The sequence below is a fragment of the Mus musculus genome, chromosome 6 (assembly GCF_000001635.26).
Source record: "Mus musculus strain C57BL/6J chromosome 6, GRCm38.p6 C57BL/6J".
In the NCBI taxonomy this organism is placed as follows: Eukaryota; Metazoa; Chordata; class Mammalia; order Rodentia; family Muridae; genus Mus; species Mus musculus.
The window spans coordinates 145,752,988-145,777,372 of NC_000072.6; the positions used below are offsets into that span (position 1 = coordinate 145,752,988).

Genomic DNA, 24,385 nt, shown 5'->3' on the forward strand with positions numbered 1-24,385 from the left:
CAAGGCAGCCTGGGACACCAAGGGCAGTTCTTAAAAACAAACAAAAAAACATTCCATATGCATGCCTGCTGTTCAAATGTATCTCAACTTGCTAATCTGCTGATAGACTTCTGGGCTATTGCCTTTGCTTGTGAGCTTAGCTTTTAAAGAAAATGCCAAAATGTTTTCTGAGCACACTCTACCATTTTACATTTGTTTTGCTTCTTTGCAGTGTTTGCCTGGCCTTAAACTGGCCTTCTTGCCTCCCTCCACCTCCAGAGTTGGGGGAAGGGGCTGGGGGAGGGTGTTTGTAAGCAAGTGTGCACCACCATTGCACCTTCTCTGCTGTATGTAACACACTCCTGCCTTGCTGCTGCACTTGGTATAATCAGTCTCTTTTTAGAAAGCGTTTGGGTGTCCATTGGTGCATTTCATTGACACATGTCTAATGATTGATGTTGAACATCTCTAAATTCACTTTTATTTGATTTTATTTGTATCGATGTTTTGCTGGCTCGTGTGTCTGTGCAGCATACACATGCCTGGTGTCCTCTGAGGCCAGAAGAGGGTGTTGGGTCCTCTGAGACTGGAGTTACAGATGGTTTCGAGACACCATACGGGTGCTGGGAATTGAACCCTGCTCTTTTGTGAGAGTAGAAAGTATTCTTAACTGCTGAGCCATCTCTCTAGCCCTGTTCATATTCTTTCTGGGTTTTAAGATCGAATTTTGAGAGGTTTTGTGTATTGGGGTGCAGTCACTCATCAAATAGATTTTCTGCCAAAGTGTCTCAGTCCAAGGCCTGCCGTTGACTGTGTGGGGACTTTCTACGAGTTTTACATTTCCATGAAATCTAACCTATGAGGTTTTTTTCTTTTTTTTTCCTTATATTGGTGGTACTTCTATAATGTGGTACTCAAGACTTACTTGTTAACCTAAACTCATAACTGTATGTCCCTATGTTTTCTTCTAAAAGTGTTATAGCACCAGGTTTTAGATTTACACCCATGATCTGTCTTGAGTTAATTTTTATACAACTGTGCATTATGAGTCCAGGCTTATTTTCTACATATAGAAATTCAGTTGTTCTCACATTGTTTATTAGAGTGCTTTTGTCTGATAAATTCTCCCTTGCCCCATCTCTGAAGTCAGTTGTCTGTTAGTCAGTGGCTATTCTTAGCTGAATGGAAGCTGAATCCCGTTCTTGATTATATGTTTGGGGCATGTTTAATAACACTTTTGGTCTCTTTACTGTGACCATATGGAAACCTTTCCTTCTCAAAGCTTCTTTTATGTTGTATTTGATTTGACTTAGGATGCGGTTCAGCAGTGAGATGCTGTTGTTACAATGATGCAGTCACAGCAGGTCACAGATCTGTTATTGCTTGTCAGTCAGAGTCTGCAACCTCTGTCTTCCATCCTAAATCCATGCCTTTCTTTTCTTTTTTCTTTTTTTCTAGCTTTATCTTTCCTTTCCTCTGTTGTATTTTACTGAGCTCAAGGCAGATGCTAGAGAAAGTGTGCACTTCAGTTGGAATCCCAGGGCAGGGTAAGGAGATGGCTCGGCTGTTAAGAGGCTCCACGCCAAGACCTGTGAAGGCGTTGTCAGCCCAAATGGGGCCAACTTTTGGCAACATTCACAGTCTGACCTGTCTTTGTCTTAAAATAGCTCTTAGCTGGCACTGTGCTGCCCACCTGTAGTCCAGAGGCAGGTGGATCTCTGTGAGTTTGAGGCCAGCCCATCTACCTGGCACGTTTCAGACCAGCCAGGACTACACTTGATTGAGTCCTGTTCTTAACAAACAAGCTTCAACACATTCTTCCTAGTTGCCGTCCTCCCCGCATTTGTTCGCTTATCTAAACAAACCACACACCTTCCATGTTGGAGATATAGCAGAGAAAATGCAGAGAGTACCTGTTGCTGTGGACTAGTGGGGGAGGTGGGTGGTCAAGGAGGGAGTCTTTCTACATGTTTCTGAGTGTTTTAGCCTCTTCTCTTTGTAGGCAGTAGGTTGCCCGTGGGCTCTCTGAGCTCCTCTCAAGATGCCTCGTCATGAGCCTTTCTCTTTGCGTTTGCATTCCTGAGAAGTACAGAACTTACCCAGTTCTGAAGTTTAACCCAAGAGGGACAACCTCTGCTCTACATTGCTTTTGCTCTGACATTGAAACATGGCTGTCCTTCCTCATCTGCTCCTCCAGAGCTCCAGATCCCGCCTGCCCAGCCACATGGCCGGCCTTCAGGATGCACGTGGCCACTTCTTCCTTAGTTCCTACCCGGGCCCATGGCATACTGGGCCTCATGTTCCTGCTTCCTTGTCTCTGCCACCCCGCTCTGACTACCTTATGCACAGCATAAGGGTCCTTCTCCTTTCCCCACAGCCCAAATTTGTCGTCTCTCACACAGACCGTGACCATTCACCTGATGTCACCCTGCACGCATTGCTGACTGGAGAAAGCCCTGCTCCGTGGGTGCCTGCAGGGTTAACTCAAACTCTGGGATGTACACAGGACTTATTCTTTATAAGCCAGCGTATTTAATGTTACCTCTCCGCCAGTAACACTGGTGTACTTTGTAGAGAGCACAGCTTCATATGACTGGTGCCAGGTGAAGTGCAGCACTGTCCCCTTGCTTGTCACACAGCTGAGGACAGGCAGTGCACTGAGCCTGACAGATAAAGAAAGCAAAGCGGGCAGCTCCTCACCAGCTGGCCCCGGTGGTCAAAACGGTCAGGGATCATTTCTATAGGTTGTCACCTAGGACCTACCTGTCTCTGGTCTTGCTCTTACTGTAGGCTCTGGTGTCCTGCCCTAGCATGGGCAGGTGACTCTCCTGCCTCCCTGCTTCATCTTCCTTCCACATCTCACCCATCCTGTGTACCTAACAGCTGGAGCAGGACCAAATGAAGGTGTCTTGCAGTGATGCCTAATAAGGCACCCTGTTTGTTCGTGCGAATAAAAGGTTCTGCCCAGTAGCCTTAAAACCGCCCGGCTGTGCTTGTCCCTTGTAGGGGTGCTCACTTCCCTGGGAGCTAGTCTTTCTATAGGCATGCCTGCTTCTATTCCTTTGTGTGGTAATTTTGGAGCACTCTGCTTCAAACAGGTGAGCTTCTGAGGGGCTCTTGTTGGCTCATTTGTTCCTCAGTTCAAAGTGACTAAGCAGGCTGTGAGCTCACTCGCAGTCAGTCCCCCGTTGCAGTTCAAGGAGTGGAAGTAGGCTCTTTGAAGCTCCATAGCCAGTAATGCCCTTGCTGTGGGAGTTCTGTGTGGCGTCTTTTTCAAAAGTGGAGCAGCTTTGTCTGCATGAAAGTCTCCCGAGACCAGAGGCTTCTTCATAATGTTTTTGTGGCCTTGCGGGACCCCTAAGTGGTCCCTGGTGTCCAGGCTCACTCCTGGCCGTGCTTCAAGGCTTTGGTGCATTCGTCTGTGGCCCGCCTTTCTGTTCCTGGCAGTCTCCTGGCCCCTGAGCTCACCTGGGCCATGCTTTGTTCAGCGTGCTCGTCGTCCCACACATTCCGATGAGAGTTCCTGAGTCTCTCCCTCTGTGCCCTGGCTCACCATTGCTGTTTGGCCTTCATCCCTGACTCTGGGAGGGTCAGACCCTTCTAGGTGAGGGGTAGTGGCTTAGGGGATGAAGAAAATAAAAGGAACTTTCACTGCTCAGCTGCTTTTATTAGTCCTTTTGTTTCTGCAATCATGTCTGTGTTAGCACTTGAGCGGCACTGAGGTTTTCGTGTTCAGAGATGATGGATTAACAGTATTTGTAAAACACTTCAGAACGATGTTTTAAATGCAGCAGACATAGACTAGTGAGTGTGAAAAGCACCCACACAGGGGAGTTTTCCCTCTTCTCAGAGTAGCATCTGTTCTGTCTGCAGCTGAGATGGGAGAGCTCAGGAGTGAGGCTTCCTGGTCTGGTTCACGCTGTCTTCCCTGCAAGTAGATCATGGGACTTCTAGAAAGCAGCGTCCCGCCATGTTGGATGTCTATTGGGTATGCATGTAGGGCAACTGTTTCTCCTTGGGTTTTTGATGTAGTTGTCTGTTGAAGGAGCTCACTGTCTTGTCTCAAGCAGAACATGCAGCCAGTGCCAGGTGGAGAATTAGGCAGCGCAACCCCAGGCTTCAGCTTCTAAGGGGTCCCATTGTTCTGACCATTTGGTTTTTCTCATAAAAATCTCACCTGCACTCCTTAGTGCCAGATCGCTCACTCAGGGCCATGTGGTGTGCTCAGGCGTGATTATAGACTGCAGTCATGTTATTGGTGACTTTGAGTCCAGGTCCTTTATTGCTTGTTTTCCAGTTTTTTTCTGTGATGAATGTATATTTTATAACTAAAGAAAGATACTATTTGCGGGATTGTTTTATTGTTTGTTTGTTTGTGTTTATTTTTATGTGCTTGGAATTGAACCTAGGGCCTCCTGAATGATAAACATGTTCTCTACCACCCCATTATATTCCTGGCTCAGAAGAGACAGCGGCAGGTTTATCCATGCCTGGGAAGTTGCCTGCCAATTAGATTAGACCATGGGACATAGGAAAGGGAATTGAGCAAGCAAGCAGTTGGGGCCATACCAAAACAGCTGTGCCTGTGGCCCATGTCTGCTGGGGTCAGAGGACAAGGTTCGGCCTTGTTGGTTTAGTTTGTCATGGGCTGACCCTTTGGTCCCCAGATTCGTTCATTCCTGAGGCAGTTAAATACAATGTTATCTTCCAAGCAGACTGACTAAGGATTAATTTCAGGTCTGAGTCTGAGTGAAACTGTTCTCAGTGAGGCCTTAACTTCATTTGAAAATCAGTGTTCCTCAGTGCTCCAGCAGTGCTCCAGCAGTGCTCCAGCAGTGCTCCAGCAGTGTTCCTCAGTGTGGCTGCTGGAGGGGAGGGATGGCCTGCTAGGACTTGAACAGTTCACACTCTCCCCCCCCCCCTTACACACACACCCTCCCCCCGCCGCCCCAGGATGGTGTGTATGAGGAGGTGAAGTCTGGGAGGTGATGAAGTTGTGAAGGCAGATCCAGATCCCTCATGCTCTTCCATGAGAGTTAACTGTCTAACTACAAGAGAGGAATCTAGTTAACTATTCCTCAACCGTGTGAAGACGTGGCACAGGAGGACCCCCGAGAGGCAGAAAGTAGCTCCCACCTGACCTCCAGCCATATCTCTCGACCATGGAAATATAACTTTCTGTTGTTAATACGCCAGCAGCCTATAGTGTGCCCCATAGGAGCACTAAGGGACTAAAACAGAGCTCCTGTTCCATTGGCTTAGCTTCTTCTCTGAATGAGGGTGAGAAAAGGCATCACCTGGAGGTGAAACCACGTGATTTCAAGGTCTGGGTGCAAATCAATGCAACACTGTGGGACATGCAGCCCCAGGGTGGGCAGCACGCTTCGGGGCCAGGGAAATTGAAGGCAGAGGAAACGTTCCTGCTGCACATCGCTCTCAGCGTGCTGCACACGCCCTCTGACTGATGGTTTCCCTGGATGGTGCAGGTGGGCAGGTGAGCAGCAGGAGGAAGAGGGCGAGGAATTGCCCAGCTGTGAGGTGGGCAGTGTGCTGCCAGCCCACAGAGCAAGGGCCTGTTTGAAGGAAGCCTGACATAAGCTGCGGTGGGCTGAAGTGATTTGTAATGTCTTCTCTGAAGCGCTTTCCCTAGAAGAGAGGCCTGAGGTTTAAGTGTAGTCCATAAAGTCTGAAAGGCAGGAAACTGCTCCTACATACCTTCCACAACTATCCTTCCTAAGGCCAGTGCAGGAATGGAGGACACAAGACAATCCTCGACGCTCACAGTAGTTCTAAAGCAACCCTCACTTCCCTAGTGTGACGTCCACACATGCAGAAGTCACGGCTTCTCCCTGGGCCAGCTCTGTACCCTGGCTGCCTCTGTGAGATGATAGTGCACGTGAGCTCAGGAACACGATCTTAACGTGTGCCGTTGGTGCTGGTGGATTGGACAGTGCTGTAGCTCACCACAGGACAGTGCTGTAGCTCACTCACAGTCTGTCCGAATGCTGTGATAACCCGCCTTCTCTCCCAAGTGCTCTGTTAGGAGGAGGGGCCAGGGATCTGAGCAATTCTAGGATCATGGAGCCAGAACTACACTTGAGGAAAGATAAGTTAGCCTGGGGAAAATTGAGAGTTCCCTCAAGTTTAAAAGGAAAATCTACTCAAGATAGGCCTGATGGGAGAAGCCCCATCCAAGTAGAACTGCAGGGTGGAGGCACAGTGTTCAGAGATCACAGTCCCTGGAAAACTACAGGTGGCTGTGTTGTTTTCTGGTTCCATGTACCTTGGGGCTGGGAAGAGTGGCATGAACAGGGCGAGCTATAATATTCCAGCCCTGGGGTGAAGACGGCCTTCTAAACGTTGTCCACCTGTGTTTGCTAGCAAGCTTATTTATGAAAACCGCAGGTGGTGGTTGTTTCTGCTTGCATTGTTTTAAACTAAAATTTCTGATTATTCAGACCGTACCCTGGAAGTGTTGAGATTGAATTAGAGTTACTTGGCCTTGCTCAGTGTCTCAGTACAGTTTATCAGAGCCTCGCCTGTTTATGTTTACTCAACAGACGCCACAGCATTCATGTGATGCTGAGGAAGCTATTTGTGTAGTAGTTGACAAAGAGAAGGACCTCTGCATCTTAGAAAGCTTATCATTTAGCAAAAGCTAAACTTTAAACAACCCCTGCCCCTAGACTGACCTGGGTATGTGTACACACCAGTAATTCCATCACTGAGGAGACTAAGGGGTTAGCACTTCTGTGTTTGTCAACCTGAACTGTCTAGTGTTTTCATGCCCACCTTAGGCTACAGAGAAAGACCCTGCCCAAAAATGAAGGCTTGGGGTGGGTGTGCAGCTCAGTGGTAGAACACTTGCTCAGGTATCGTGTGCAAGGCCCCAGTTCAGCTCCATAAAGTATAGGAAATACTTAAGTGTGTGTCACTCGCTAAATTAAGAAGTAGAGGAGTGTCTTAGAAGACAGCACACACCAAAAACCAAGTTAGAGGAGGAGGGGGGATGTCAGGTAGTGGTGCAGAGGTGGATGTGGTGGGAAGCTGGGGAAAGACCACTGCAGCCTGAGGATGTGGTAGAGGCTGGTCCAGGACACACCCTGCTTCCCCTCTCCTCCTTGAGGACATTGAACAGGTTGAGCCCGGCTATAACCTGCCTCTAATCTGCAGTGCTTATCACTGATAGTTTTCTCTGTCACTTCTATGTTCTGAACTTACTTCCCTAACTCGGAGTGGCTGGGTCTGCAATTGACCAGAGCAGTTAAGAATCAAATTAGATATCAACACAAAACTGGATGGGTGGAGAATCTTGGGAGATAGCATAGTAAAGTCATAGAACTGGTCTAGGTGTCCTGAAGGGTGTGGGCTTTGTTGCAAAGCAGTAGGTTGGTTCAGGCTGTTGCATTCCCTTCCACCTGCTGTGGTGGCACAAGCTGGGTGGCTGTGCCTCCCACTGATGGTGCACACCTGGAAGACCTCTGGCTTGGCAGCAGTGCCTGGGAGAGCTGTGGTTTCCAGATCGCCCACTGTCTTCCTGCTTGTTGCTCCTCATGAGCTGATTCTCCCCACTGGGGTTCTTCAGAGCAGCAGCCCTTTTGCCACATTTGTGTCTGCACCTAACTTGGTTCTTAACTTTCATAGGCAATAATCAGATCTGCTTGTTTATAGTTAGAAGTAGCTCAAAGCTGAAGTGAGCAGGCCACGGTCATCAGCAATGAGTGTTGGAAACCAGATTGAGAGACCTTTCCTTTCCAGCCTGCTTATCAGGGTCCTTCTGTTGAGCTCCTCAGAGCCTTTCACATGAGGGATTCTCAGTTCCTACCAGTCAGCAAGCACAGCAGCCTCGCTCAAGGTGACCTCACTTGAAAGGGCTGCAGTTGTGGCCACACCATGTCAGTTGCACAGAGAGCAGCTGCCTGGCTTCTGTGGGCCTTGCCTTGAGCATCTTGTCTTTTGCCTCCCCTCTGTGCTAGAAAGCCCGAGCTCTTAGTAATCTCTCTCATTTGATTTTATTTTCTGGGAAAATAGCCCAGGATAACTGCAGTTCATATTGGTGACATTTTTATCTTGCAGAATCTGTTCCACTGAATGCTAGCTAGCAAATTAGGTGTGTTGTTTTAGTGAATTTAACTGGCAGTGTGACTTGCCAACTTAAGTGCACAAATTAAAATATGTGTATGACAAAAGACTGAGACTCTTCCGTTACAAACACATTTCCTGCTCTTTCCAGAAGTTTCACAGTTGGTCCTTCACAGATTGTCTGGAAACCATCTGGAGTCTGTACTGACTTTAAAGTCAGGACCACTGGCCTCTGTGAGCCCTGGGATTCATGGTGAGTCACTATCTAAAGTCCAAAAGTACTTTAAGTAAAATAAGGACTCAGCTTTGTGTAGGCTTGGCACATTGGTGACAGTGTTGACAAAGTCCCAACTCTCCCTTCAGTCTGGGAGACCTGGGAGTCATAGGTGTGGTAAACAATGTAGATGTTTCTGGGGCTAGAAAGAAGGATTTTTGTTTTTCAGGACAAGGTTTCTCTGTGTAGCCCTGCCTGTCCTGGAACTTGCTCTGTAGACTAGGCTGGCCTTGAACTCACAGAGATCTGCCTGCCGAATGCTGGAATTAAAGGTGTTATTTTCAGTTCTGGATAGAGATTCCCTAGAAAGTGGTTAGAAATAAAGATTATAAGTTTGGCCAGCAGTACAGGCAGCCCAGCCACCCTTCCAGGCATGTATTCAGCATTATCTGCTGGCTGACCTCACATATGTGGCAGTTGAAGACCAACTAGCTTGTCCTGGAGCATGTGGGTGAGAGGGGAATCAAACAGTAGGGACCTCTAGCAGTTGGCTCAACTAGAAGCAAAACAAGGAGACTCCACAACTGCCTAGAATCAGGGAGAAGAGTCTTGGCACAGAGACAGCCATGCTATCACAGAGGAAATCGCCTAAGGAGAGAATCTTTGATGATGAACAAATTAACACTAATCTTCCCAGAAAAACTGAAGAATTTAAGTAATGGAGAAGTTTTTATTTTAAAATATTTTTATTCATGAGCCTGTGTGTGTGTGTGTGTGTGCACGCATGCACTTGTATATACACTTGTGTGCATGCTTTTATGTGTGTGCACAATTATGTGTACATGTACATGCATGATTGTGTGTGCATGTGTGCACATTTGTGTGTGCATATGTGTATGTATGTGTGTGCACACTTGTGTGTGTGTGTGTGCATGTGCCCAATTGCCCAATCCCTTGGAACTGGAGTTGGAGACGTTTGCGGTTTGTGAGTCACTCAGCATTGGTGCTTGGATCTGATCTCTGATAGATATGATTGAGCTCCAAGTGTTGTAACCACTGAGTTCTCTCTCTAACCCCTAATACTTTTTTTCCCAATAAATGGTCATTTTATTCATGATACTATATGAATGGGCTGCTAAGTATCTATATTGAATTACAAAAACTTCTGTAAAACTATATCCACATTATTTGTCCAAGCCCATAGTGACAGGCAGAGGTGGGGCAGAGCCAGGATTCTAAGTCAAGGGCAGCTCCTGGTTTTAAACACTGTTCACACTGCAGCTTTTCTGCTACCAGGGCTGGGCACCTAGTGTTCTGGGTGCCATGTGAGTGATGGGCAGAGGCCATCCTGGAGACCAGGCAGACAGAGGCAGAAATGGGACAAGGCTATAAACCTTCAAACCTGCCCATGCATGGTACTTTCCCCTAAAAGTTCCATAACCTCCCAGAAGAGCACTACCGACTGGGGACCAAGGTTTCCAATACTTAGCCTATGGGCAGCATTTCATATTCAATTCGCAATGGTATATACAGATAATAGTTAATGAGAGCAGCTTGAAACAACATCCTAAACACTAAAAAACAAAAAGACTAAATGTAATTGGTCAGAATCAGGTTAAATCTTTAGCTGTAGGCATGGCTACCCAGCCCTGATAGTTATGGAATGTGGGTAGATGGAATCAGTTCCTTTGGCTCCCTTGCTGGACTTGGCTAGATGCAGTGTTGTTGAGTGGTTAGGGGTATAGCTCAGGTAGACACGGCTGGCTCTTGCATACAGGCTGTGTACTTACTGGGAGATTTGGTTTTAAGTCACTTAACCACTCTGCTCCTGCATAAAGCTGTCACTTGCCACATAAAAAGAACGATAGGAGCCTTCTCTTAAGTCTGGAGACAGCCCAGCGTTACAGATACCATTGTGTGATTTCAAGCTGAAGCAGGTATAGCAAAATGGACCCCAAACTGTTGGGTGTTGTAATTCCAGGAAGGTCCTAGTTAGTGAGTGAACCTTTGTTCATTCGGGCACTATGACAGGTGATAAGGTTTCAGAAACAGGTCACATACAAATCCTTGGCTTAAATGGCATCAAAGCCTAGAGACACCCAGCTCTTCAAGCTGAGTGCTTTACTGAGATGCATTTTATTTTCAATCAGAAACTGGGCATCGCTTCAAGATTTGCATGCAGCATGTAGCCGGTCTAGGAAATTAGTTAATTGTTTAAAACAAGCTTGAACATGCCAACATCCTAAAGTAATTTTGTGTTCACTAGTGGAATATCTTTATTGTTATCCCTTGATAACAATATTGAATGTATACTAGAGTCTCTGTCAGCACCTTGAACCACTCTCCTGTGTGAGAGGCAAGCTCCTCCTACCTACATTCCCAACCAGCTTCCCTGCAAGACACTCAGCTGTGGTAGTTTAGAAGATGACCTCTCCTCAGCATTTGATTGTACTCTCCCTGCATTCTTAAGCTCATGTGCTTAGACCATTAGAAAAGAAAGAAAGAAAGACACTAGCTGGGAAAGTTTCCACCCCGCTTCGAGACCGGCAGGCCATGTTGGGCTTCCTTCTGGAAGCAGCATTATGAGCAGGTGGCTTGTCCACACCGTGAAGCAGAGTAGTCAGATCTCTGGCATTTGGGAGGATTTGGGGGTGACTAGGGAGTGTTCTCTCCGCCAATGTTTACGACGTCATTGTGTTAGTATAAAAACCCAGCAGAGCTGGGGCTTGTTCTGATTAGAATATTTTCTTTGATTTGAAAACTAATCCCACCTACACCATCAGTTTCTGCTTGTAGGGAAAAAAGAGAGTTTTTCTGGTCAGCTACCCCCACCCCCCACCCCAACACACTTCAGGGCCTCCTCTTGTCCTTCTCTGATCCTTCAGAGTTGTTCACATTCCATGAGGTGAGGGCTCCATGGTATAGAAGAGGAGTGGGTGCAAGGCACAGCGCCGGGTGGAAGCCTGTGGGAGCGCTGGTGTGCTCTGAGGAGGTCCTGCGCTCACCTGTGAGAGCCCTAAGTTCATTGAGAAGGCATTGCCCTCTCTTGGTAGGGTTTCTCTGTCCACTTGGACCCCTTTGTAAACAGCCTGGGTCAGAGAGCTGTGCTGTGTTGTGCTGTGTGTAGAGCTGTGCTGTGTTGTGCTGTGGGTGACAGGACACTGTGTTGTGCTGTGGGTGACAGGACACTGTGTTGTGCTGTGGGTGACAGGACACTGTGTTGTGCTGTGGGTGACAGGACACTGTGTTGTGCTGGGGGTGACAGGACACTGTGTTGTGCTGTGGGTGACAGGATAGCTTTGGGATGTCTCCTCAGTGCTGGCCTGCTTCCTTATCGGTTTCTTTGTCCTGTAACATTCCCATCAATTTGAATATTTGCTCTCAAAAATCTGAGCTGACCTTTTGCTGTTTGCCTTGCTTTTTGTTTTTGTTTGTTTTGTTTTCGTACCTTCTGGATCACACCGTGGATGGCTATGCTATTCTGTTCCCAGGGCTCACTTCATTTTTAAACATTTAACCCTTTATGTTCCACTATCACACTAGATGTGTGTTCTGGAGTAAAAACAGTTTCTACTCATGTGGTTGTGGTTACTTCTCAATCTCTGCATTCTTGATGGTGTATGTTCCCTCCCTCAAATTGGGGTCCTAATTCTTTCATGAATTTGGGTGAATTATGATCTAGCCTGGGGAAGTAGACCCTGACCAAATAACGATCCTGCAGCTCAGCTGCTAAACTTTGTGAGACTCATTTTGGATGAGTTTAAGCAAATCAGTGGCTGAACTGTTTAAAATAGCCAACCACATTCTGTTCTTGGTCTGTGCTAGGCGGCTTTTCTGGTTCCCTATGCATTTAGCAGATTGTGAAACTTTTGGGGTGAATTTCAGTTCTTTAGGGCATGTGGGTCGGCGCTTGAGGTTAGAGGGTCAGGGTGTAGTAGAGTGCACATATCTCCCGAGAGCAGCGTGGGCTGAGGAGGGGTAGCCTTGGGTGGAAGCACACAGCTCTCAGCACGCACTGTCTGGCTGCACCGAGCCCTGCATGCTGCTTCCTTGCTAAGTGCTGCTGCTTAGCACTGACAGCTGCATGCTCACCAAGCTGCTGGTCTTCTGCTCTGTGTGGCTGACCCTTTCTGTTGGCTGTATGGCATTAATATTTGGAAGAAGTTAGAATCTATGGCCACGTACAAGGAGGGACTTGATTCCTAAAGATTTCCAACATCTGTCCACAGGTTTTAAGTGATCTCTCATGTTAGTTTTGTTGTTGCTTTTGTTGTCTGCTTGGGACTTAGCAAACATTTACTTTATATTATTTCTCTAGATTAGTTGTTCCAATCATGCTGTGGCCCTTTAATACAGTTCCTTATGTTGTGATGACCCCCAACCATAAAATTATTTTTGTTGCTACTTTATAACTGTAATTTTGTTACTGTTATGAATCACGATGTAAATGTCTGTTTTCTATGGTCTTAGATGACGTCTGTGGAGGTTCACAGGTTGAGAGCTGTTGCTCTAGACATTGGTTATGTCTCACAAGCTTTGCACAGTGAGCAGAAAAAAATCCATACCAGTCTCTTTAGTGCCTACCCTATTTTAAATAAGGCAAGAGTTTAGCAAGTGGTTATTATATAGTTAGTTTTGTTGTATCATTGCCTGTTGACCAGTGATCATTGGAGCGCACAGCAGGTAGTTCCATGCGTTTACTCGATTCTCTCTGTAGTCATCTTGTTGTCTTACCATTTCATATGGAATACGGAGCCAAAGGTCCTTTTCTCACCAACATTGCACATTGCTTTTAGCAGAACTGAGTTGCATGTGAAGAAAAATGAAAACACCCAAAGTGCTCCTATCCTTTCCTTTATCTTTGTGACAAAAACCCAAACTTAGGGATATTTCAGGTTTGTGTGCTTATTTATGACTTTATTCTTATTTTGTGGGTTCAAGGGTGTATCGCTTATGAAAAAACAAGCTGACACATTCTTGTTTTTATTTATTCATTTTTGAAAATTTCATACATGAGTATTGCACTTGAGTCATTTCTATCCCCTTCTGTCCTCTCTCTGTCTCCTTTCATGTTATGTTCCCCAACTCCCTCTCAAATCTATGGTCTCTTATTCTTTAATTATTATTGTTTCATACACACACACACACACACACCTGCTGAGTCCCTTTAGTGTGCATTGTTTATGTATATGTGTTTGTTTTGGGTTGAAGTTGGGTATCTGTCAGGGGCTGGTCCCCAGAGAAGACTGATTCCCCCCCTCTTAGCAGCCAGTGATTGCCTGCAGCTCTTCATCTAGTATTGGGGCTTGTGACATTTCCCTTGTCCACATTGGTATGCCAACTGGTTGTTTTCATTGTTCAGTTATATAGACCGTGTGTGTGTGTGTGTGTGTGTGTGTGTATGTGTCGGGGGAGGATCACAGCAGGTGTCTTGGTCTGGCTCTTTAAGATTTTAAATCTTCTCACACTGTAGAAATCTTTCCTCTTCTATGATGTTTACTGAGCCCCAAGTATGGAGTTGAGTTATAGGTGTACCATCTCAGGTATGGATTGTGTTGTAAGTGTACCATCCCAGGTGTGGGTTGTGTTGTAGGTGTACTGTCCCAGCCAGGGTCCCCATAGTCACTTGCTCTCTACATTTTAACCAGTTGTAGATCTCTAAAGTAGTCCACATCTCTTACAAAAAGAAGCTCCTTTGCCGAGGGGTGAGCACTATGCTTATTTGTAGCAGTGAGGATAATTCTTTCCATGGTTGGCAGGAAGACATTGACTTGCCTACTGGTGTGTGAGGTGGTGTTTGGCCACTACAGAGAGTTGGTGGAGCCTGAGCATGGGATGCTAACGTGGAGTAGAACTGGAGGCAAGGAAGCTTCTGGTTGGCTGATGCATCCTCTTTGGTGGCTCCCGGAAAGGAAGTGGGAAAGAGCTTAGACAGTGTCCTATTGTGAAAGACTCATGGGAGACGCACTGCGCCCTACGTTTCCTGGGGTCCTCCTCTTTGCTTTCTTATTTCTTACAGTCACACAGTTGCCAGGCCTTCATTTGTCTTGGAGAAGTGTTATCAGTGCAGTTGTTACAGAAAGACTGAGACGCAGTGGCATGGTGGGATTTGATCTTTCTGTTTGTGTCTGGGAAGTGGATGGCTGAGGAGAGCAGTGGGCGGGGAAGGTAGGACAGTTCGGGTGATCACAGGGGAGATGGCTGACTCTTCCAGGAACTGGAAGAAAGATGCCCAGGGCTATGTGTTAAAGCACATTCCCATGGCACCTGCTCCATCCCAGACAGCCTGGACTTGGTCAGAATTTCACAATGGAGCCCTGCTAATCTGAGCATGTGTTTAAGGAGATAGATCTCTTTGGATTTTAAATGCCTGGCTCTGGTAATGAGCTGGTTGTAAACAAAAAAAAAAAAAAAAGATGATGTAAGTTTTAGAAATTCTCCAACGGCTCACTTCCCACTTGGGCAAGTTTTCTTGAAAACAATACTAAAAACAGAGGAAGCTTCAAAAAGGAGGAGGTGTGTGGGAAGAGTTTGCTTTGGGTAAGAAAACTGTTTTCCATGGACAGTGGATCCAGGGAGCTTCAGAGCCTGTGCGGCCAAGTTAGGGTGGGTGTTAGTTTATGTCGTCAGTTGCTTCCCGCGTGATAGTCTCTTCCCATGTGGTTCTAATTCCAGTTTTCTTTGACCTTCCTTGGCATTTTGAACCTATCAAGTCACTTCATCTCCTGGAGGGGAGTGTCAGTGGGGCTTGTGGAAGAAAGGCTTCCTCTGATGTCTGGCACCACACAGGACACAGGAATCCCATGATGCTTTAGAGCCTGCTATTCTTCTTTAACAATTGGACACAGGCAGTACTGTACCTTAGTGTTGCAATGATAACAGTGTTTAAAAAATAACCAGGGGCAGGTGAGATGGCCCAGTAAGCAAAGATGCTTGCCACAAAGCCTGGAGACCCAAGTTCAATCCCCGGGACTCATATTTTAGATGGAGAGAACCAACTGCTGTCAGTCAGTTGTCTTGTGACTTACACTCACCCTCCAAGGCATATGTAAACACACACACTTGAGTGCACTCACACGCAAGCACGCATGTGCACACACACACACACACACACAGTAAATATTCGAAACTAATACCTTTTTAAAAACCAGGAAATCAATGACATTTGTGAAACAACTATGAAGTTCTAGTCAGTCCCTGACTTCTGGAAAGGGTGGCCTTGCGGCTGGAGCTAGCCATAGACAGGCGCCTGAGGCTCACGTTTTCTTCTGTCATTGGGACATACATATTTTTTCCAATCTTGTATTGTACCTGGGCGCTACAATTTCTTATTGTACTACTTCTTATTTACTATTTCATGTAATTTTGTGACTAAGACTTTTAAGAGTTGAGTTTTGTTGAGAGATGAGGGGTGGGAGTGTCTTTTATTCATAAAAAAGATAGTTTGTGTATGAGTCTGTTATGAGAATGGTAATATGGCGGACAGTAACTGGCCTGGCCCTAAACGTCCTATAAATAGATGCAGAGACATCTGTGAAGGGCACAGTGTGAGTGTGGCAGACACGGACTGCGTCAGCTCTCGTCCTGTAGCCAAGGCTTCTCTGACTCCCTCGCGCCTCACATTCTCCAAGCATTAGGCAATGGAGTGCTCGGTGCTGCCAGGCGTTCCCTTCTCAAGGAGCCAGGGGCTCATTCGTTCTCCCAAGGAGAAGTGTGGCAGGGTTTTGTTTTTATTCTCTAAAACTAACTCTCCAGGTCTCCTTCAGCATTTTTAGCCCTCACTTTAGGCAGTTTTCCAAATGCCAAACTGGTAACTAACTGTACAGGCAATTCCTGTGCTGTTGCAGGGAGCTCTGGGCAGCAGGGAAGGAGGGTGAGAAGAGCACTCTGGGCCATTAAGTGGTCTTTAAAGAAACAACTGAATTCCTTTTCCAAAGACACAAAGTGTTAGGTGAAACTACAGAAACCCACCCCTTCCAAGTGACTGGGATCAGAGGACAGAGTGGTAAGAGCCCACAGAACACTGTCAGGAGAACAGCCTGTGTGTCTTGTTTTTTTAGGACAGTAAGTTAACGTGGGGGAATTCATTATTTTTAAGGTAGAAATTGACCACCACTCTAAGAACACTGAGAGTGTTTTCAGCCTGCGTTAGCCCCGCAGGATAGCAGTGTGGTTCTGCCTTGCTGGCCTACTACCTCACAAGGCTGGCCTACTACCTCACAAGGCTGGCCTACTACCTCACAAGGCTGGCCTACTACCTCACAAGGCTGGCCTACTACCTCACAAGGCTGGCCTACTACCTCACAAGGCTGGCATACTACCTCACAAGGCTGGCATACTACCTCACAAGGCTGGCCTACTACCTCACAAGGCTGGCATACTACCTCACAAGGCTGGCATACTACCTCACAAGGCTGGCGTACTACCTCACAAGGCTGGCATACTACCTCACAAGGCTGGCATACTACCTCACAAGGCTGGCATACTACCTCACAAGGCTGGCGTACTACCTCACAAGGCTGGCATACTACCTCACAAGGCTGGCATACTACCTCACAAGGCTGGCATATTACCTCACAAGGCTGGCATACTACCTCACAAGGCTGGCATACTACCTCACAAGGCTGGCCCTGCTCAAGAGCCCTGCAGGGAGGGTCAGAAGCTAGGTCAGCCCGTGTGTCTGGCCGGTTCCTCAGAAACCGTTCGGAGTTTCAGGAGGCGTGTGTAGCTATGTTCAGTGGGGACTCAGGGACTGTCCTTTGCAACATGCTGATTTAAAGAACTACAGTGTTAGGTGGCACCACGCCACTGCGTTAGGATGCCCAGCCAAGCTTGCATTGACAAATAAGTTTGCCTGCCTGTACTTCCCATTGCTGCCTCTGAGAGCAGAGGAGCCACAGGGTGCAGCTAGGAAGGCGTGTGGCTTTGTCCTTAGTTGTCTGCGACATCCTCGGTGGCACTGAACCGTCCTGAGAGGCCTTTTAAGTGCAAAGCTCCCAGCAATCTCCTTTAGTGCACGCAACCAAGTTATGAATTAGGTTGCTTTTGGTATACCTGCTCCATCATCTTGGCTCCGTCTCTCAAACATGACTTACTGGTCTCAGGAGAAAAAGCAGCCTGACCTTGTTTGTGGCAGGTGAATCACTTATAAGCGAGCTGTTCATATTTTACAGGTGAGTAAACTCTTTAAGGACACCAATCAGAGTACCATGCCATAAATTCCTTAGCCCTTTATTCATTAGTGATTACATGACCTTCAGAGGTCTCATTTAAATTAATCTTCTGAAAAAAATGCATAGCCTCAGAACCTTCTAGTAGAGCTCCTAAGTCTACAGTTCTCCTTCCTTGCTGGTTCGGTTCTCATGCAGAGCCTGCTACGTGTTTTGCATTAGAGGAAACCCTAGTACCACAAGTGTTGAGAGTGAGGCAGTGATTGCAGCAGGGCCGCTGATCACATCCGTGTGCTCACCGAAGCCTGTGGCGTCCTGTCCGTAGTCCTGCTGTGTACTGAGGCCGGGCCGGGAAGCCTGCTCAGCAGTGCAGCTGCCGAGTGACTCTGTAATCACATCACAGCGCAGAGTCCGGCCCACAGCTGCCTCCTGGGCAGCAGGACTAGAGTGTGGGCTCTGTGCACAGGGCTATGGTTGAGGCTTCCTGCTGGGGGTGGGGCACGTGCATGGGGATTTGAACGACTGGGGATGGGTTTATTTGCATCCCTCAGGTTACGCAGGGGAGGATTAGATGGCTTACCTGGAATTTGCTGCTGAAGAGTTTTCCATTATTGCTGTTTTCTGTAATTCTTGACTAAATACCTTGAGATTCCTTTGACTTTTACCTTTCTCCCCTTCTTTATAAGATGCAGCTTTGCCTGTTGATACATTCCACAGAGCTGGGGTGTAGCTGTACACTCACCAGCCTGCCTGGCAGCCACCATAGGACATAGTCACTGTGGAGAGCATGGCCTCCCTGTGTCTTTCAGGTGCAGAAGCAACCCCCCTTTCTTTTAAATTCATTTTTTTACACTTCATATTCCATCCCCCCATCCACCCTCTGATTACTCCACATCCCACCCCTCCTCCCCACTCCTCCTGTCTCCACATGGAGGCCCCCACCCCCCACCCCATCTGACCTCTAAACTCCCTGGGGCCTCCAGTCTCTTGAGGGTTAGGTGCATCATCTCTGAATGAACACAGACCCAAAGGCCTCTACTGTATGTGTATTGGGGGCCTCATATTAGCTTGTGTATGCTGTCTGTTTGGTGGTCCAGTGTTGGAGAGATCTCTGGGGTCCAGATTGGGGCTGCTGGTCCTCCTACAGGATCGCCTTTCTCCTCAGCTTCTTTCAGCCTCTCCTAATTCAACAACAGGACTCAGCTGCTTTTGTCCATTGGTTGGGTACAAATATCAGCATCTGACGCTTTCAGCTGCCCTTTGGCTCTTTCAGAGAGCAGTCATGCTAGGTCCCTTTTTTGAGAGCTTCATAGCCTCAGTAATAGTGTGAGGCCTGGGACCTCCCCTTGAGCTTGAGAATACACCCAAAAGATGCCCACCATGCCACAGGGGCACGTGTTTCACTATGTTCTTAGAGGCCTAATTTGTGATAGCAGAAGCTGGATCCAGATGTTCCATGACAGAAGAATGGATATAGAAAATGTGGTTCATTTACACAATGGAATACTACTCAGCTATTAATAATGAGGACATCCTGAGTTTGCAGGCAAATGGATGGAACTAGAACATATCATCCTGAGTGAGGTAACTCAGAGCCAAAAGAACATGTGTGGTATGTACTCACTAATAAGTGGATATTAGCCTAAATAAACAAATAAATAAAGTTAAAAATACCCAAGATACAGTCCACAGAACTCAAAAAGCTCAACAAGCTGAAGTGCCCAAGTGAGGACGCCTCAGTCCCACTTGGGAGAGAGAAGAAAACAATCACAGGTGGGGAGGGAAGGACCTGGGAGGAAAAGTGGAGGGGGAAGGGGAAGTAGAGGGGAGAGGGGAACCTGATCTGGTGTTGGGTGAGGGAAAATGACTGAAGCCCTGAGGGCCAGCCGAAAGAATGGAAACAGGCAACTTCAGGATATAGGTTGGGGGGACCCCCCAGAATGTACTAGAGACCTGGAAGATGAGAGACTCCCAGGACTCAAGGGGAGGGACCTTAGATGAAATGCCAGACAGTAGGGAGAGGGAACTTATAGAGCTCACCTCCAGCAGGAAGACAGGGCATCAAGTGAGAGATGGGGTTGCCATCCCACAGTCACAACTCTGACCCATAATTGTTCCTGTCTGAAAGAATTACAGGGATGAAAATGGAGAGGAGCCTGAGGAAAAGAAGGTCCAGTGGCAGGCCCAAAGTGGGATCCATGGTTTTGTTTGTTTGTTTGTTTTTTAAGATTTATTTATTTTATATGTGTGAGTACACTGTAGCTGTCTTCAGACATACCAGAAGAGGGCATCAGATCCCATTATAAATGGTTGTGAGCTACCATGTGGGGGCTGGGAATTGAACTCAGAACCTCTGTAAGAACATTCATTGCTTTTAACCGCTGAGCCACCTCTTCAGCCCCTGCAGAAGCATCTAATTTTACTGTTACCTTTGATGGACAACAGAATAGCTTTGCAGTCTCACAACTCACTGTAACACTGTTTATGTTTTCATAGGGCTGTTTTTTTAATATTATTGTCTTATATTCAGAATATCTATTAAATCAGGTTTTCTCCATGAAGACATAATTTTAAAGAAATTTTTCTTTCTGAGAGTGATGATAGAGAAGAATTTTCACTTTATCACAAGTCAGCTTGTTAGGTTTCTACATTTGAAACAGTGATAACAAACTTCATGTCCTATATTTTCTTTTAAAAAAGAGATATATTACTTTTTATTTTACATGTATTTGTGTGTGCCTAAGTATATGTATGTGTACCACATGTGTACAGTGCCTGTAGGGGCCAGAAGCAGGTGTTGGATTCCCCAAAACGATAATTGCAGGTGGTTGGAAGTTGCCTGATATGAGTACTGGGACCTGAAGTTGGTTCCTCTGCAAGAACAGTTTGCACTCTTTGCCACTGAGCCATCTCCAGCTCTTGAAGCATGTAATTTCTATGAAAAGACAGATCTGGTAAAAGAGCATACATTTTACAGATTGTCTTTCCCTCTGTTCTGAATGGGGCTGCAGGCCTTCCCCAGACCATCCTATAGAGGACGTTAGTGAGAAGGGAGGGCTCAGTCTCCTACCCTCCACAGCTGTCGTGCAAGAAACCTATGGATGGAGGGTTTAGTGGTGATATCCCGTGCCTCTGGTAATGAGAAATGGTTTTGGAATAGTCTGTGTGTCTGTGTATAAGCCCACACACATGTGTGTATGTTCAGTCCAGTTCCACTTCCTAATCCATGTTGCTTTAATGGAAAATATTTTTTATTCTTGTATTTGGTTTAAAGGGTTATTTGATGAAGTTATTTTCAATACAGCTTGAAGAGAAGTGTGTGGTTACAGTTTGTACAGCAGATTTCAAAGGGCCGGGTGTGATACTCCATAGGAATGGCATGGGAGAACAGGGCATTTTCTGCAGTTCAAGTTGCCACAGTAACTGGCAGCAAGACACACTTGACTTGGCATCCAGGGCTAGAGAATTTCAGTGACAATAAGTGTCCTGATTGCATTCATCATCTTTATTTTCTCCAAGAAATGAGCTTTTGTGACCTAATTATGTTATTTCTGGTTTTAGAAGACCAGGAACAGTTTGTCTGTTTTAGCATTTTGAAACTTCATTCATTGAGTAAAGCTGAGGAGAGGGGACATGTCTCTGAGGAGCTGGGACTTAGAGATTTCAGTGTGACTGCTACTGGACGACTTAATGAAATGTGAAAGAAACAAGATGTGATGAGAAATGGAGGAATTGTCATATCCATTTGTTAATGTGAATTTCTAATATGTAAATACTGGAATCTGGTTTTCATGGATCACCGGTCTAGGAACACCATTACTTAATGTCAGCTCGTTACTGTTTTTCAGTTGTGCTGTGCTGTGCTGGAGTCTTACTTGGGAACAAGTGTGTGGGGACAGAGAGTGGAGGTTTTACTTGTACAGTCAGGCTAACCTGACCCTATCTATATCAGACAGGTGCCTATATACAGTAGGATAGGATTTCAGAAAACAAAACTTTTTCTTCTGGTTTTCTTCTGCACTACATTCTACAAGCTGGTGATCACTAGCAAGATCCTTTTCAGTAAAGCATAGATGCTTTGGAAGAGGTGGTAGAGCTTATGGGTGTGCAGGTATTCGAACCCCACATGTACATGGTCACCTACTTTAGAATATGTGGAAAATGGAGGAATCCATGGCCTGAGTGTTCACAAATAGCAGAGTTGAGGGATCAGCCTTGGTGCCCATCTGTGGAGGGATGAATGCATGGATGGATGAAGAAAAATTCACACACACACACACTCTCATGCATGCAGACACACATATACACTGACACACGTACACACTGACATACATGCACATAGGCACACACACACAGATACACATATGCACACATACACTCATACATCTACACACACACTGACATACATCCATGCACACATGTACACACATACACTGACACACATGCACACAATACACATACATGTATGCAAATTCATGCACATACTGACATATATACACACATGTGCATGTACACATATACATGTGTGCACACATGCAGGATGAGGTTTTATTTTGCCATAAACAAGAATGAAATGATGTCATTTTCAGGAAAATATAAAGAACTAAAAATCATCGTGTTAAGTAACAAAACTCACAAAGACTATCACATCTTTGTCTCCTGTGGGATTTAGGGGAGGAGAGACATGAGGAGGACCCTTCCTTAGGATGGACAAAAAGGGTCATAAGGGGATGAATATGCTCAAAGAACATTATATGCATATATTGAAATGTCACAGGAACACCCAGTAATTAGTACAATTAATGCACCATAATTAAAAGCCAAGAATCTATGGTTAGGAGAATTCTTTTAAATTATATACAGGATCCATTGCTGAGAAATAGAGTGTACCCATCCTGTGCCACTTAGCAGTTTTTGAGAAGCCCCTGTATTGAAATGTCACTCTGTACCCTACACATGCATTCAGTTGCTTTAAAAAAAAACACACAGCATGTAAGGTTGATCAGACCTCTCAAATTTTATTATATGATTTTTGAAAAACTGTTTTTTCATGGAGATAAATTTATTGATGTGAGCTGTTTATGAAAATGAAATTCTCAGAGTTTCTATGGGGCCAAACACACTGAACTCCTGAGCTTAGACTAATATGGAGTTGAAGTTTTTCATCTTAATATTGCAATGCATGCCTATGTGTGATGGAGCCCTGCTTCTGAGGGGGAGGGGCAGGGACCCAGGTGCCCCAGCAGCACCCTTGGTGTGTTTGGTCTTGTGTTGCTGTAGCACAATGCTTTAGACTTGGCATTCTCTGATGAAAGAGACTCACCTGTTCACAGTTCTAGGTCAAGCTTCTTCGTTTTGTTTTTCTTTTCGAGACAGGGTTTCTCTGTATAGCCCTGGCTATCCTGGAACTCACTTTGTAGATCAGACTGGCCTTGAACTCAGAAATCCACCTGCTTCTGCCTCCCAAGTGTTGGGATTAAAGGCATGCTCCGCTGCTGCCCGGCTTAGGCCAAGCTTCTATAAGCATCTTCTGTCTGCGTAGTTACATGCTAACTAGGAGGCACCAGGACAAAAAAGGAAAGGGAGACCCTGTGTGAGGAGCCCACTTCTGAGACAGACAATGGCATGAATCCATGCATGAGGGTAGTTCTCTCTTAGAGGCCCACCTCTTGATGCTCTTTAAATGGCAGTTGAATTTTAGTGTATTAAATTGAGTTGAAGGCATTTTGGAGAGGATGTACCTTCAGATCCTACCAATCTTTGTCTTAGACTCTTCCCTTTCCCTGTACTCATGACATCCAGTGGTGTTTAAGTGTTCACATGTTGCCATCGATGTGAATGGAACAGTCTTCATGGATTACATGCCAGTCAGAACTGTTTCAGTCCCATAACCATATTAACTTGCTATTCACTGCACCCCTCCCCCACTAGTGTTTTGGTTAGTGGATGCACTTGAGCTTGCCAGGCAGGAGATTTTCAGGAATGTTTCAGAACCTAGTTGTGTAAATGGATTAGAGACCTTTAACTTCCTTCTGTGACTAGAGTTAGCTGTGGTCTCTGTGGGGTGTACGAGCCTGGAGAGGTCAGACTGTGTTATCCCGACACAGCCTTGGATGGAGTTCCTACGAGGAAGAGCCTCCTGGCTGTCTTTCATGAGGTGAAGTTACTCACAAGTGCTTACTCACTTTTAGGTTTAAAACTTGGCTTTATAGCACTTGAAAGAGGTTTTAGTTTAGTTTTGCTCAATTATATTCTCTAAGGCAAAAATTGGTCACTGCAGATGGATCTTTCCCAACACACTGCCCACTGCCTGCTCTTTATTTTTCCTAAATTCTGGAAAAGTACATTTCTCCTCAAAGGCAAACGTTAGTTGTATTTTTTTTTTAATTTCTCATTTAAAAAAACCTGTAGTTTAAAGTATATAGGAAGTGTAAAGTATAAACTGATATAATAGTTCCAAGCGTCTAGAAAGTCTAAAATAGAATATAGGGGCTCTGAGCCTATGGAAACACCGCAGTGTGGATGAATATAGCAGTTCAAAGCATGTCGAAGGAGTGCAGTGTGCACTAGCACACCAGGGTGGAACACATAGCAGCAGGCAGCTCCAGGGTGTCTGGGTAGTACCCACAGTCACACTGCCCTGCCTCTTTCAGAGCCCCTGGGGGTTGTACTTGCTCCTTGGGAAGGTTAGGGAAACATTTTAAACCTCTCATTTCAACACTTGGACTGATTCTCCAAACCTTGTAAGTCCAGGATTCTCCATTTTTAGTATCACCTATTTTTCTTTGAAGTCATCAGTGTGGTCTTCAAACACACATACACACACACTCACACGGATACACACTCACACACACACACTCACACATGCATACAAATCAGACCAATCAAAGATCTGAGAATTAGAAGAAAATCACACCTTGAGGAAGGGCAGTCTTGATTG

General features: G+C 45.9%; 1 protein-coding gene across 2 annotated transcripts in view; it reads left to right on the plus strand.

Annotated features, from left to right (window-relative positions):
* The window catches only part of Rassf8 (Ras association (RalGDS/AF-6) domain family (N-terminal) member 8), a 74,519-nt gene that overhangs the window by 6,427 nt on the left and 43,707 nt on the right, over nucleotides 1–24,385 (plus strand). The window lies entirely within an intron of this gene.